We start from the raw sequence: 13,282 nt of genomic DNA, 5'->3' as shown, positions 1-13,282 counted from the left end.
CATTGAAAAAACAAAAAAAAGGAGCTCAAGTTAACCACCTTGATTGGGCTCGTCCGGGATTTGAACCCAGGACCTCTCGCACCCAAAGCGAGAATCATACCCCTAGACCAACGAGCCACGGTCCTTTGAGCATTTGACGGAATTGTCCTCAGCGTTTGCACCCCCCTTAGGATTCGAGGCCAAGAATGCCTATTCCTGAAGTTTGTTCCTGCCGCTGAAAGCCTTGTCGGTGTATGAGCCAAATGAATGCCCCAGTCGGCACGCTCTGACTGTCTTCACAGGTCTCCTCCTCATCCCGAAGGTTGGTGGCCCATTGACATCAGGGTGGAAGGTGCTTGCGATACACTGTTCCTTCCTTCCTTCCTTCCTTCCTTTATTCCTCTTATGCTGTTTATGTAATAAGAGGGGACGATACACAGAAGAGAGAAAGTGGCCCAACACACTAGACTAGCAGTCTTCTGATCAATCTGCAGCTGGCAAGGTGGGGGAGAGCCTTTATTTTGCACCTGCTGGGATCTGCATTGGCAGAAGCTCTGAGGGCTGGGCCTTTCCTTTTGCCTGTAAAAACAAAAAGCAGCCCTCCTCCCTCCAGCCCTGAGAGCATGGGCGTGACACTGGAAAAAGCAGCATCTCCCCTTTGGTAAAGATGACCATTGCACAGCTGCTCACTCAGAGCTCGATCGTGCTCGATCAGCGAGATATATTTAGGTCACCAGCAAAGTCTGTTCTCTTTTCTTGCGTAGGGTGAGCATTCACAGAGCCCAGCTTCGTTGACAAGAGTGCAAAAGGTGTATACTAAAAGCTTTCTGCTTTACTTGAGCGCCATGGCCGTTATTATATTTTGGCTGCTCCAAGCAATCTCTGTCCAGCCGATGCAAATTTCCAGCTCAAATTTTCCCAGCACTCAAAAAGTCCCTCCTCCCGCCAGCTCTGCTTTCAGGAAGTTCAGCAGAAGCAGTCCAACTTCTGTTCCCACTTCAGAGGAAAAGCTTTCTCGGGCCAGAGAAAGCCAGGGAATCACTGTACCGGCAAGTGCATTTCTTACAACTGGTAATCCCTCAGAACACAGAAATGAAGAAGCTGTATATGAAAATGTATTATTTCTTTGGTACACTAACCTATGTAACTAATATGGACCATTTCAGAGGACGGAGCGGACCCAACTGTGATCCCAGAGACCCAAATACCCAGCAGTAGGGAAAATAAATCCTCTCTGTGCTCTGCAACATTACATACACAAAATGCAAGCGCGTGCATTTTTTTATTGGCCCCATATACAGAATACATGTGAGGATGCTTGCCTTCCCAGTGTATTTCTCAAGCTCTTGAGAGCATATGCTATTTCCATGGGAACGCAAATAAGTTCATACTTTACATTTGTGTGTGACAAAAGGGGAAAAAAACTATTTTGTGTAAAATGCCAGCAGAGAGTGTTTCTGCCCGGTCTCGAACCGGGGACCTTTCGCGTGTGAGGCGAACGTGATAACCACTACACTACAGAAACAGCTGCTTGCTCACCTTTGTAGGGACTGGGAGAACAGGTGCAAAGGGCAGTGCAAGTGGACCTGCTTAAAGACTAATCAAATGCCTTGCGCCTGAAGCTCACACAATCCAGCCTAAAACATACGTCCTATCAAGCATGCGCACATATACAAGTATGCCAGCTGAGGGCCTATGCAGCGTACAGAGGGAAGGACATATTTCCACTTTGAGATCGGACGGCCAAAACTCACAAGCAAATCAAGGAATGTTACTGAGAGCTAACAGAGAACACAAAGTGCTTGTTGCAAGGACATGGCACGCAAAGAGGTTCAGGAAGTGAATTGTTCATCGACTACTGCTTACCGAGAAAACCAGAGAGTCTGTCCAATGAAAATAACATTGAAAAAACAAAAAAAAGGAGCTCAAGTTAACCACCTTGATTGGGCTCGTCCGGGATTTGAACCCGGGACCTCTCGCACCCAAAGCGAGAATCATACCCCTAGACCAACGAGCCACGGTCCTTTGAGCATTTGACGGAATTGTCCTCAGCGTTTGCACCCCCCTTAGGATTCGAGGCCAAGAATGCCTATTCCTGAAGTTTGTTCCTGCCGCTGAAAGCCTTGTCGGTGTATGAGCCAAATGAATGCCCCAGTCGGCACGCTCTGACTGTCTTCACAGGTCTCCTCCTCATCCCGAAGGTTGGTGGCCCATTGACATCAGGGTGGAAGGTGCTTGCGATACACTGTTCCTTCCTTCCTTCCTTCCTTTATTCCTCTTATGCTGTTTATGTAATAAGAGGGGACGATACACAGAAGAGAGAAAGTGGCCCAACACACTAGACTAGCAGTCTTCTGATCAATCTGCAGCTGGCAAGGTGGGGGAGAGCCTTTATTTTGCACCTGCTGGGATCTGCATTGGCAGAAGCTCTGAGGGCTGGGCCTTTCCTTTTGCCTGTAAAAACAAAAAGCAGCCCTCCTCCCTCCAGCCCTGAGAGCATGGGCGTGACACTGGAAAAAGCAGCATCTCCCCTTTGGTAAAGATGACCATTGCACAGCTGCTCACTCAGAGCTCGATCGTGCTCGATCAGGCGAGATATATTTAGGTCACCAGCAAAGTCTGTTCTCTTTTCTTGCGTAGGGTGAGCATTCACAGAGCCCAGCTTCGTTGACAAGAGTGCAAAAGGTGTATACTAAAAGCTTTCTGCTTTACTTGAGCGGCATGGCCGTTATTATATTTTGGCTGCTCCAAGCAATCTCTGTCCAGCCGATGCAAATTTCCAGCTCAAATTTTCCCAGCACTCAAAAAGTCCCTCCTCCCGCCAGCTCTGCTTTCAGGAAGTTCAGCAGAAGCAGTCCAACTTCTGTTCCCACTTCAGAGGAAAAGCTTTCTCGGGCCAGAGAAAGCCAGGGAATCACTGTACCGGCAAGTGCATTTCTTACAACTGGTAATCCCTCAGAACACAGAAATGAAGAAGCTGTATATGAAAATGTATTATTTCTTTGGTACACTAACCTATGTAACTAATATGGACCATTTCAGAGGACGGAGCGGACCCAACTGTGATCCCAGAGACCCAAATACCCAGCAGTAGGGAAAATAAATCCTCTCTGTGCTCTGCAACATTACATACACAAAATGCAAGCGCGTGCATTTTTTTATTGGCCCCATATACAGAATACATGTGAGGATGCTTGCCTTCCCAGTGTATTTCTCAAGCTCTTGAGAGCATATGCTATTTCCATGGGAACGCAAATAAGTTCATACTTTACATTTGTGTGTGACAAAAGGGGAAAAAAACTATTTTGTGTAAAATGCCAGCAGAGAGTGTTTCTGCCCGGTCTCGAACCGGGGACCTTTCGCGTGTGAGGCGAACGTGATAACCACTACACTACAGAAACAGCTGCTTGCTCACCTTTGTAGGGACTGGGAGAACAGGTGCAAAGGGCAGTGCAAGTGGACCTGCTTAAAGACTAATCAAATGCCTTGCGCCTGAAGCTCACACAATCCAGCCTAAAACATACGTCCTATCAAGCATGCGCACATATACAAGTATGCCAGCTGAGGGCCTATGCAGCGTACAGAGGGAAGGACATATTTCCACTTTGAGATCGGACGGCCAAAACTCACAAGCAAATCAAGGAATGTTACTGAGAGCTAACAGAGAACACAAAGTGCTTGTCGCAAGGACATGGCACGCAAAGAGGTTCAGGAAGTGAATTGTTCATCGACTACTGCTTACCGAGAAAACCAGAGAGTCTGTCCAATGAAAATAACATTGAAAAAACAAAAAAAAGGAGCTCAAGTTAACCACCTTGATTGGGCTCGTCCGGGATTTGAACCCGGGACCTCTCGCACCCAAAGCGAGAATCATACCCCTAGACCAACGAGCCACGGTCCTTTGAGCATTTGACGGAATTGTCCTCAGCGTTTGCACCCCCCTTAGGATTCGAGGCCAAGAATGCCTATTCCTGAAGTTTGTTCCTGCCGCTGAAAGCCTTGTCGGTGTATGAGCCAAATGAATGCCCCAGTCGGCACGCTCTGACTGTCTTCACAGGTCTCCTCCTCATCCCGAAGGTTGGTGGCCCATTGACATCAGGGTGGAAGGTGCTTGCGATACACTGTTCCTTCCTTCCTTCCTTCCTTCCTTCCTTTATTCCTCTTATGCTGTTTATGTAATAAGAGGGGACGATACACAGAAGAGAGAAAGTGGCCCAACACACTAGACTAGCAGTCTTCTGATCAATCTGCAGCTGGCAAGGTGGGGGAGAGCCTTTATTTTGCACCTGCTGGGATCTGCATTGGCAGAAGCTCTGAGGGCTGGGCCTTTCCTTTTGCCTGTAAAAACAAAAAGCAGCCCTCCTCCCTCCAGCCCTGAGAGCATGGGCGTGACACTGGAAAAAGCAGCATCTCCCCTTTGGTAAAGATGACCATTGCACAGCTGCTCACTCAGAGCTCGATCGTGCTCGATCAGCGAGATATATTTAGGTCACCAGCAAAGTCTGTTCTCTTTTCTTGCGTAGGGTGAGCATTCACAGAGCCCAGCTTCGTTGACAAGAGTGCAAAAGGTGTATACTAAAAGCTTTCTGCTTTACTTGAGCGCCATGGCCGTTATTATATTTTGGCTGCTCCAAGCAATCTCTGTCCAGCCGATGCAAATTTCCAGCTCAAATTTTCCCAGCACTCAAAAAGTCCCTCCTCCCGCCAGCTCTGCTTTCAGGAAGTTCAGCAGAAGCAGTCCAACTTCTGTTCCCACTTCAGAGGAAAAGCTTTCTCGGGCCAGAGAAAGCCAGGGAATCACTGTACCGGCAAGTGCATTTCTTACAAATGGTAATCCCTCAGAACACAGAAATGAAGAAGCTGTATATGAAAATGTATTATTTCTTTGGTACACTAACCTATGTAACTAATATGGACCATTTCAGAGGACGGAGCGGACCCAACTGTGATCCCAGAGACCCAAATACCCAGCAGTAGGGAAAATAAATCCTCTCTGTGCTCTGCAACATTACATACACAAAATGCAAGCGCGTGCATTTTTTTATTGGCCCCATATACAGAATACATGTGAGGATGCTTGCCTTCCCAGTGTATTTCTCAAGCTCTTGAGAGCATATGCTATTTCCATGGGAACGCAAATAAGTTCATACTTTACATTTGTGTGTGACAAAAGGGGAAAAAAACTATTTTGTGTAAAATGCCAGCAGAGAGTGTTTCTGCCCGGTCTCGAACCGGGGACCTTTCGCGTGTGAGGCGAACGTGATAACCACTACACTACAGAAACAGCTGCTTGCTCACCTTTGTAGGGACTGGGAGAACAGGTGCAAAGGGCAGTGCAAGTGGACCTGCTTAAAGACTAATCAAATGCCTTGCGCCTGAAGCTCACACAATCCAGCCTAAAACATACGTCCTATCAAGCATGCGCACATATACAAGTATGCCAGCTGAGGGCCTATGCAGCGTACAGAGGGAAGGACATATTTCCACTTTGAGATCGGACGGCCAAAACTCACAAGCAAATCAAGGAATGTTACTGAGAGCTAACAGAGAACACAAAGTGCTTGTCGCAAGGACATGGCACGCAAAGAGGTTCAGGAAGTGAATTGTTCATCGACTACTGCTTACCGAGAAAACCAGAGAGTCTGTCCAATGAAAATAACATTGAAAAAACAAAAAAAAGGAGCTCAAGTTAACCACCTTGATTGGGCTCGTCCGGGATTTGAACCCGGGACCTCTCGCACCCAAAGCGAGAATCATACCCCTAGACCAACGAGCCACGGTCCTTTGAGCATTTGACGGAATTGTCCTCAGCGTTTGCACCCCCCTTAGGATTCGAGGCCAAGAATGCCTATTCCTGAAGTTTGTTCCTGCCGCTGAAAGCCTTGTCGGTGTATGAGCCAAATGAATGCCCCAGTCGGCACGCTCTGACTGTCTTCACAGGTCTCCTCCTCATCCCGAAGGTTGGTGGCCCATTGACATCAGGGTGAAAGGTGCTTGCGATACACTGTTCCTTCCTTCCTTTATTCCTCTTATGCTGTTTATGTAATAAGAGGGGACGATACACAGAAGAGAGAAAGTGGCCCAACACACTAGACTAGCAGTCTTCTGATCAATCTGCAGCTGGCAAGGTGGGGGAGAGCCTTTATTTTGCACCTGCTGGGATCTGCATTGGCAGAAGCTCTGAGGGCTGGGCCTTTCCTTTTGCCTGTAAAAACAAAAAGCAGCCCTCCTCCCTCCAGCCCTGAGAGCATGGGCGTGACACTGGAAAAAGCAGCATCTCCCCTTTGGTAAAGATGACCATTGCACAGCTGCTCACTCAGAGCTCGATCGTGCTCGATCAGGCGAGATATATTTAGGTCACCAGCAAAGTCTGTTCTCTTTTCTTGCGTAGGGTGAGCATTCACAGAGCCCAGCTTCGTTGACAAGAGTGCAAAAGGTGTATACTAAAAGCTTTCTGCTTTACTTGAGCGCCATGGCCGTTATTATATTTTGGCTGCTCCAAGCAATCTCTGTCCAGCCGATGCAAATTTCCAGCTCAAATTTTCCCAGCACTCAAAAAGTCCCTCCTCCCGCCAGCTCTGCTTTCAGGAAGTTCAGCAGAAGCAGTCCAACTTCTGTTCCCACTTCAGAGGAAAAGCTTTCTCGGGCCAGAGAAAGCCAGGGAATCACTGTACCGGCAAGTGCATTTCTTACAACTGGTAATCCCTCAGAACACAGAAATGAAGAAGCTGTATATGAAAATGTATTATTTCTTTGGTACACTAACCTATGTAACTAATATGGACCATTTCAGAGGACGGAGCGGACCCAACTGTGATCCCAGAGACCCAAATACCCAGCAGTAGGGAAAATAAATCCTCTCTGTGCTCTGCAACATTACATACACAAAATGCAAGCGCGTGCATTTTTTTATTGGCCCCATATACAGAATACATGTGAGGATGCTTGCCTTCCCAGTGTATTTCTCAAGCTCTTGAGAGCATATGCTATTTCCATGGGAACGCAAATAAGTTCATACTTTACATTTGTGTGTGACAAAAGGGGAAAAAAACTATTTTGTGTAAAATGCCAGCAGAGAGTGTTTCTGCCCGGTCTCGAACCGGGGACCTTTCGCGTGTGAGGCGAACGTGATAACCACTACACTACAGAAACAGCTGCTTGCTCACCTTTGTAGGGACTGGGAGAACAGGTGCAAAGGGCAGTGCAAGTGGACCTGCTTAAAGACTAATCAAATGCCTTGCGCCTGAAGCTCACACAATCCAGCCTAAAACATACGTCCTATCAAGCATGCGCACATATACAAGTATGCCAGCTGAGGGCCTATGCAGCGTACAGAGGGAAGGACATATTTCCACTTTGAGATCGGACGGCCAAAACTCACAAGCAAATCAAGGAATGTTACTGAGAGCTAACAGAGAACACAAAGTGCTTGTCGCAAGGACATGGCACGCAAAGAGGTTCAGGAAGTGAATTGTTCATCGACTACTGCTTACCGAGAAAACCAGAGAGTCTGTCCAATGAAAATAACATTGAAAAAACAAAAAAAAGGAGCTCAAGTTAACCACCTTGATTGGGCTCGTCCGGGATTTGAACCCGGGACCTCTCGCACCCAAAGCGAGAATCATACCCCTAGACCAACGAGCCACGGTCCTTTGAGCATTTGACGGAATTGTCCTCAGCGTTTGCACCCCCCTTAGGATTCGAGGCCAAGAATGCCTATTCCTGAAGTTTGTTCCTGCCGCTGAAAGCCTTGTCGGTGTATGAGCCAAATGAATGCCCCAGTCGGCACGCTCTGACTGTCTTCACAGGTCTCCTCCTCATCCCGAAGGTTGGTGGCCCATTGACATCAGGGTGAAAGGTGCTTGCGATACACTGTTCCTTCCTTCCTTCCTTCCTTCCTTTATTCCTCTTATGCTGTTTATGTAATAAGAGGGGACGATACACAGAAGAGAGAAAGTGGCCCAACACACTAGACTAGCAGTCTTCTGATCAATCTGCAGCTGGCAAGGTGGGGGAGAGCCTTTATTTTGCACCTGCTGGGATCTGCATTGGCAGAAGCTCTGAGGGCTGGGCCTTTCCTTTTGCCTGTAAAAACAAAAAGCAGCCCTCCTCCCTCCAGCCCTGAGAGCATGGGCGTGACACTGGAAAAAGCAGCATCTCCCCTTTGGTAAAGATGACCATTGCACAGCTGCTCACTCAGAGCTCGATCGTGCTCGATCAGCGAGATATATTTAGGTCACCAGCAAAGTCTGTTCTCTTTTCTTGCGTAGGGTGAGCATTCACAGAGCCCAGCTTCGTTGACAAGAGTGCAAAAGGTGTATACTAAAAGCTTTCTGCTTTACTTGAGCGCCATGGCCGTTATTATATTTTGGCTGCTCCAAGCAATCTCTGTCCAGCCGATGCAAATTTCCAGCTCAAATTTTCCCAGCACTCAAAAAGTCCCTCCTCCCGCCAGCTCTGCTTTCAGGAAGTTCAGCAGAAGCAGTCCAACTTCTGTTCCCACTTCAGAGGAAAAGCTTTCTCGGGCCAGAGAAAGCCAGGGAATCACTGTACCGGCAAGTGCATTTCTTACAACTGGTAATCCCTCAGAACACAGAAATGAAGAAGCTGTATATGAAAATGTATTATTTCTTTGGTACACTAACCTATGTAACTAATATGGACCATTTCAGAGGACGGAGCGGACCCAACTGTGATCCCAGAGACCCAAATACCCAGCAGTAGGGAAAATAAATCCTCTCTGTGCTCTGCAACATTACATACACAAAATGCAAGCGCGTGCATTTTTTTATTGGCCCCATATACAGAATACATGTGAGGATGCTTGCCTTCCCAGTGTATTTCTCAAGCTCTTGAGAGCATATGCTATTTCCATGGGAACGCAAATAAGTTCATACTTTACATTTGTGTGTGACAAAAGGGGAAAAAAACTATTTTGTGTAAAATGCCAGCAGAGAGTGTTTCTGCCCGGTCTCGAACCGGGGACCTTTCGCGTGTGAGGCGAACGTGATAACCACTACACTACAGAAACAGCTGCTTGCTCACCTTTGTAGGGACTGGGAGAACAGGTGCAAAGGGCAGTGCAAGTGGACCTGCTTAAAGACTAATCAAATGCCTTGCGCCTGAAGCTCACACAATCCAGCCTAAAACATACGTCCTATCAAGCATGCGCACATATACAAGTATGCCAGCTGAGGGCCTATGCAGCGTACAGAGGGAAGGACATATTTCCACTTTGAGATCGGACGGCCAAAACTCACAAGCAAATCAAGGAATGTTACTGAGAGCTAACAGAGAACACAAAGTGCTTGTTGCAAGGACATGGCACGCAAAGAGGTTCAGGAAGTGAATTGTTCATCGACTACTGCTTACCGAGAAAACCAGAGAGTCTGTCCAATGAAAATAACATTGAAAAAACAAAAAAAAGGAGCTCAAGTTAACCACCTTGATTGGGCTCGTCCGGGATTTGAACCCGGGACCTCTCGCACCCAAAGCGAGAATCATACCCCTAGACCAACGAGCCACGGTCCTTTGAGCATTTGACGGAATTGTCCTCAGCGTTTGCACCCCCCTTAGGATTCGAGGCCAAGAATGCCTATTCCTGAAGTTTGTTCCTGCCGCTGAAAGCCTTGTCGGTGTATGAGCCAAATGAATGCCCCAGTCGGCACGCTCTGACTGTCTTCACAGGTCTCCTCCTCATCCCGAAGGTTGGTGGCCCATTGACATCAGGGTGGAAGGTGCTTGCGATACACTGTTCCTTCCTTCCTTCCTTCCTTTATTCCTCTTATGCTGTTTATGTAATAAGAGGGGACGATACACAGAAGAGAGAAAGTGGCCCAACACACTAGACTAGCAGTCTTCTGATCAATCTGCAGCTGGCAAGGTGGGGGAGAGCCTTTATTTTGCACCTGCTGGGATCTGCATTGGCAGAAGCTCTGAGGGCTGGGCCTTTCCTTTTGCCTGTAAAAACAAAAAGCAGCCCTCCTCCCTCCAGCCCTGAGAGCATGGGCGTGACACTGGAAAAAGCAGCATCTCCCCTTTGGTAAAGATGACCATTGCACAGCTGCTCACTCAGAGCTCGATCGTGCTCGATCAGGCGAGATATATTTAGGTCACCAGCAAAGTCTGTTCTCTTTTCTTGCGTAGGGTGAGCATTCACAGAGCCCAGCTTCGTTGACAAGAGTGCAAAAGGTGTATACTAAAAGCTTTCTGCTTTACTTGAGCGGCATGGCCGTTATTATATTTTGGCTGCTCCAAGCAATCTCTGTCCAGCCGATGCAAATTTCCAGCTCAAATTTTCCCAGCACTCAAAAAGTCCCTCCTCCCGCCAGCTCTGCTTTCAGGAAGTTCAGCAGAAGCAGTCCAACTTCTGTTCCCACTTCAGAGGAAAAGCTTTCTCGGGCCAGAGAAAGCCAGGGAATCACTGTACCGGCAAGTGCATTTCTTACAACTGGTAATCCCTCAGAACACAGAAATGAAGAAGCTGTATATGAAAATGTATTATTTCTTTGGTACACTAACCTATGTAACTAATATGGACCATTTCAGAGGACGGAGCGGACCCAACTGTGATCCCAGAGACCCAAATACCCAGCAGTAGGGAAAATAAATCCTCTCTGTGCTCTGCAACATTACATACACAAAATGCAAGCGCGTGCATTTTTTTATTGGCCCCATATACAGAATACATGTGAGGATGCTTGCCTTCCCAGTGTATTTCTCAAGCTCTTGAGAGCATATGCTATTTCCATGGGAACGCAAATAAGTTCATACTTTACATTTGTGTGTGACAAAAGGGGAAAAAAACTATTTTGTGTAAAATGCCAGCAGAGAGTGTTTCTGCCCGGTCTCGAACCGGGGACCTTTCGCGTGTGAGGCGAACGTGATAACCACTACACTACAGAAACAGCTGCTTGCTCACCTTTGTAGGGACTGGGAGAACAGGTGCAAAGGGCAGTGCAAGTGGACCTGCTTAAAGACTAATCAAATGCCTTGCGCCTGAAGCTCACACAATCCAGCCTAAAACATACGTCCTATCAAGCATGCGCACATATACAAGTATGCCAGCTGAGGGCCTATGCAGCGTACAGAGGGAAGGACATATTTCCACTTTGAGATCGGACGGCCAAAACTCACAAGCAAATCAAGGAATGTTACTGAGAGCTAACAGAGAACACAAAGTGCTTGTCGCAAGGACATGGCACGCAAAGAGGTTCAGGAAGTGAATTGTTCATCGACTACTGCTTACCGAGAAAACCAGAGAGTCTGTCCAATGAAAATAACATTGAAAAAACAAAAAAAAGGAGCTCAAGTTAACCACCTTGATTGGGCTCGTCCGGGATTTGAACCCGGGACCTCTCGCACCCAAAGCGAGAATCATACCCCTAGACCAACGAGCCACGGTCCTTTGAGCATTTGACGGAATTGTCCTCAGCGTTTGCACCCCCCTTAGGATTCGAGGCCAAGAATGCCTATTCCTGAAGTTTGTTCCTGCCGCTGAAAGCCTTGTCGGTGTATGAGCCAAATGAATGCCCCAGTCGGCACGCTCTGACTGTCTTCACAGGTCTCCTCCTCATCCCGAAGGTTGGTGGCCCATTGACATCAGGGTGGAAGGTGCTTGCGATACACTGTTCCTTCCTTCCTTCCTTCCTTCCTTCCTTTATTCCTCTTATGCTGTTTATGTAATAAGAGGGGACGATACACAGAAGAGAGAAAGTGGCCCAACACACTAGACTAGCAGTCTTCTGATCAATCTGCAGCTGGCAAGGTGGGGGAGAGCCTTTATTTTGCACCTGCTGGGATCTGCATTGGCAGAAGCTCTGAGGGCTGGGCCTTTCCTTTTGCCTGTAAAAACAAAAAGCAGCCCTCCTCCCTCCAGCCCTGAGAGCATGGGCGTGACACTGGAAAAAGCAGCATCTCCCCTTTGGTAAAGATGACCATTGCACAGCTGCTCACTCAGAGCTCGATCGTGCTCGATCAGCGAGATATATTTAGGTCACCAGCAAAGTCTGTTCTCTTTTCTTGCGTAGGGTGAGCATTCACAGAGCCCAGCTTCGTTGACAAGAGTGCAAAAGGTGTATACTAAAAGCTTTCTGCTTTACTTGAGCGCCATGGCCGTTATTATATTTTGGCTGCTCCAAGCAATCTCTGTCCAGCCGATGCAAATTTCCAGCTCAAATTTTCCCAGCACTCAAAAAGTCCCTCCTCCCGCCAGCTCTGCTTTCAGGAAGTTCAGCAGAAGCAGTCCAACTTCTGTTCCCACTTCAGAGGAAAAGCTTTCTCGGGCCAGAGAAAGCCAGGGAATCACTGTACCGGCAAGTGCATTTCTTACAAATGGTAATCCCTCAGAACACAGAAATGAAGAAGCTGTATATGAAAATGTATTATTTCTTTGGTACACTAACCTATGTAACTAATATGGACCATTTCAGAGGACGGAGCGGACCCAACTGTGATCCCAGAGACCCAAATACCCAGCAGTAGGGAAAATAAATCCTCTCTGTGCTCTGCAACATTACATACACAAAATGCAAGCGCGTGCATTTTTTTATTGGCCCCATATACAGAATACATGTGAGGATGCTTGCCTTCCCAGTGTATTTCTCAAGCTCTTGAGAGCATATGCTATTTCCATGGGAACGCAAATAAGTTCATACTTTACATTTGTGTGTGACAAAAGGGGAAAAAAACTATTTTGTGTAAAATGCCAGCAGAGAGTGTTTCTGCCCGGTCTCGAACCGGGGACCTTTCGCGTGTGAGGCGAACGTGATAACCACTACACTACAGAAACAGCTGCTTGCTCACCTTTGTAGGGACTGGGAGAACAGGTGCAAAGGGCAGTGCAAGTGGACCTGCTTAAAGACTAATCAAATGCCTTGCGCCTGAAGCTCACACAATCCAGCCTAAAACATACGTCCTATCAAGCATGCGCACATATACAAGTATGCCAGCTGAGGGCCTATGCAGCGTACAGAGGGAAGGACATATTTCCACTTTGAGATCGGACGGCCAAAACTCACAAGCAAATCAAGGAATGTTACTGAGAGCTAACAGAGAACACAAAGTGCTTGTCGCAAGGACATGGCACGCAAAGAGGTTCAGGAAGTGAATTGTTCATCGACTACTGCTTACCGAGAAAACCAGAGAGTCTGTCCAATGAAAATAACATTGAAAAAACAAAAAAAAGGAGCTCAAGTTAACCACCTTGATTGGGCTCGTCCGGGATTTGAACCCGGGACCTCTCGCACCCAAAGCGAGAATCATACCCCTAGACCAACGAGCCACGGTCCTTTGAGCATTTGAC

General features: G+C 47.4%; 15 non-coding genes across 15 annotated transcripts; all 15 read right to left on the bottom strand.

Annotated features, from left to right (window-relative positions):
- Positions 1-45: 45 nt before the first annotated feature.
- On the bottom strand, positions 46-117 carry TRNAP-UGG (transfer RNA proline (anticodon UGG)). Its single transcript has one exon. It is a non-coding gene; the product is annotated as a tRNA-Pro (tRNA).
- A 1,314-nt stretch (positions 118-1,431) lies between these two features.
- On the bottom strand, positions 1,432-1,504 carry TRNAV-CAC (transfer RNA valine (anticodon CAC)). The gene has a single exon. It is a non-coding gene; the product is annotated as a tRNA-Val (tRNA).
- A 420-nt stretch (positions 1,505-1,924) lies between these two features.
- On the bottom strand, positions 1,925-1,996 carry TRNAP-UGG (transfer RNA proline (anticodon UGG)). Its single transcript has one exon. It is a non-coding gene; the product is annotated as a tRNA-Pro (tRNA).
- A 1,311-nt stretch (positions 1,997-3,307) lies between these two features.
- Positions 3,308-3,380, bottom strand: TRNAV-CAC (transfer RNA valine (anticodon CAC)). The gene has a single exon. It is a non-coding gene; the product is annotated as a tRNA-Val (tRNA).
- Positions 3,381-3,800: 420 nt separating this feature from the next.
- Positions 3,801-3,872, bottom strand: TRNAP-UGG (transfer RNA proline (anticodon UGG)). Its single transcript has one exon. It is a non-coding gene; the product is annotated as a tRNA-Pro (tRNA).
- A 1,318-nt stretch (positions 3,873-5,190) lies between these two features.
- Positions 5,191-5,263, bottom strand: TRNAV-CAC (transfer RNA valine (anticodon CAC)). The gene has a single exon. It is a non-coding gene; the product is annotated as a tRNA-Val (tRNA).
- A 420-nt stretch (positions 5,264-5,683) lies between these two features.
- TRNAP-UGG (transfer RNA proline (anticodon UGG)) lies at positions 5,684-5,755 on the bottom strand. The gene has a single exon. It is a non-coding gene; the product is annotated as a tRNA-Pro (tRNA).
- A 1,303-nt stretch (positions 5,756-7,058) lies between these two features.
- On the bottom strand, positions 7,059-7,131 carry TRNAV-CAC (transfer RNA valine (anticodon CAC)). The gene has a single exon. It is a non-coding gene; the product is annotated as a tRNA-Val (tRNA).
- Positions 7,132-7,551: 420 nt separating this feature from the next.
- On the bottom strand, positions 7,552-7,623 carry TRNAP-UGG (transfer RNA proline (anticodon UGG)). The gene has a single exon. It is a non-coding gene; the product is annotated as a tRNA-Pro (tRNA).
- Positions 7,624-8,937: 1,314 nt separating this feature from the next.
- Positions 8,938-9,010, bottom strand: TRNAV-CAC (transfer RNA valine (anticodon CAC)). Its single transcript has one exon. It is a non-coding gene; the product is annotated as a tRNA-Val (tRNA).
- A 420-nt stretch (positions 9,011-9,430) lies between these two features.
- Positions 9,431-9,502, bottom strand: TRNAP-UGG (transfer RNA proline (anticodon UGG)). Its single transcript has one exon. It is a non-coding gene; the product is annotated as a tRNA-Pro (tRNA).
- Positions 9,503-10,813: 1,311 nt separating this feature from the next.
- On the bottom strand, positions 10,814-10,886 carry TRNAV-CAC (transfer RNA valine (anticodon CAC)). Its single transcript has one exon. It is a non-coding gene; the product is annotated as a tRNA-Val (tRNA).
- Positions 10,887-11,306: 420 nt separating this feature from the next.
- TRNAP-UGG (transfer RNA proline (anticodon UGG)) lies at positions 11,307-11,378 on the bottom strand. The gene has a single exon. It is a non-coding gene; the product is annotated as a tRNA-Pro (tRNA).
- A 1,318-nt stretch (positions 11,379-12,696) lies between these two features.
- TRNAV-CAC (transfer RNA valine (anticodon CAC)) lies at positions 12,697-12,769 on the bottom strand. The gene has a single exon. It is a non-coding gene; the product is annotated as a tRNA-Val (tRNA).
- Positions 12,770-13,189: 420 nt separating this feature from the next.
- Positions 13,190-13,261, bottom strand: TRNAP-UGG (transfer RNA proline (anticodon UGG)). The gene has a single exon. It is a non-coding gene; the product is annotated as a tRNA-Pro (tRNA).
- Positions 13,262-13,282: the final 21 nt, after the last annotated feature.

This window comes from Ambystoma mexicanum, chromosome 2q, assembly GCF_040938575.1.
Source record: "Ambystoma mexicanum isolate Mex_15411 chromosome 2q, UKY_AmexF1_1, whole genome shotgun sequence".
In the NCBI taxonomy this organism is placed as follows: Eukaryota; Metazoa; Chordata; class Amphibia; order Caudata; family Ambystomatidae; genus Ambystoma; species Ambystoma mexicanum.
This window is presented reverse-complemented; position numbering and strand designations above follow the sequence as displayed.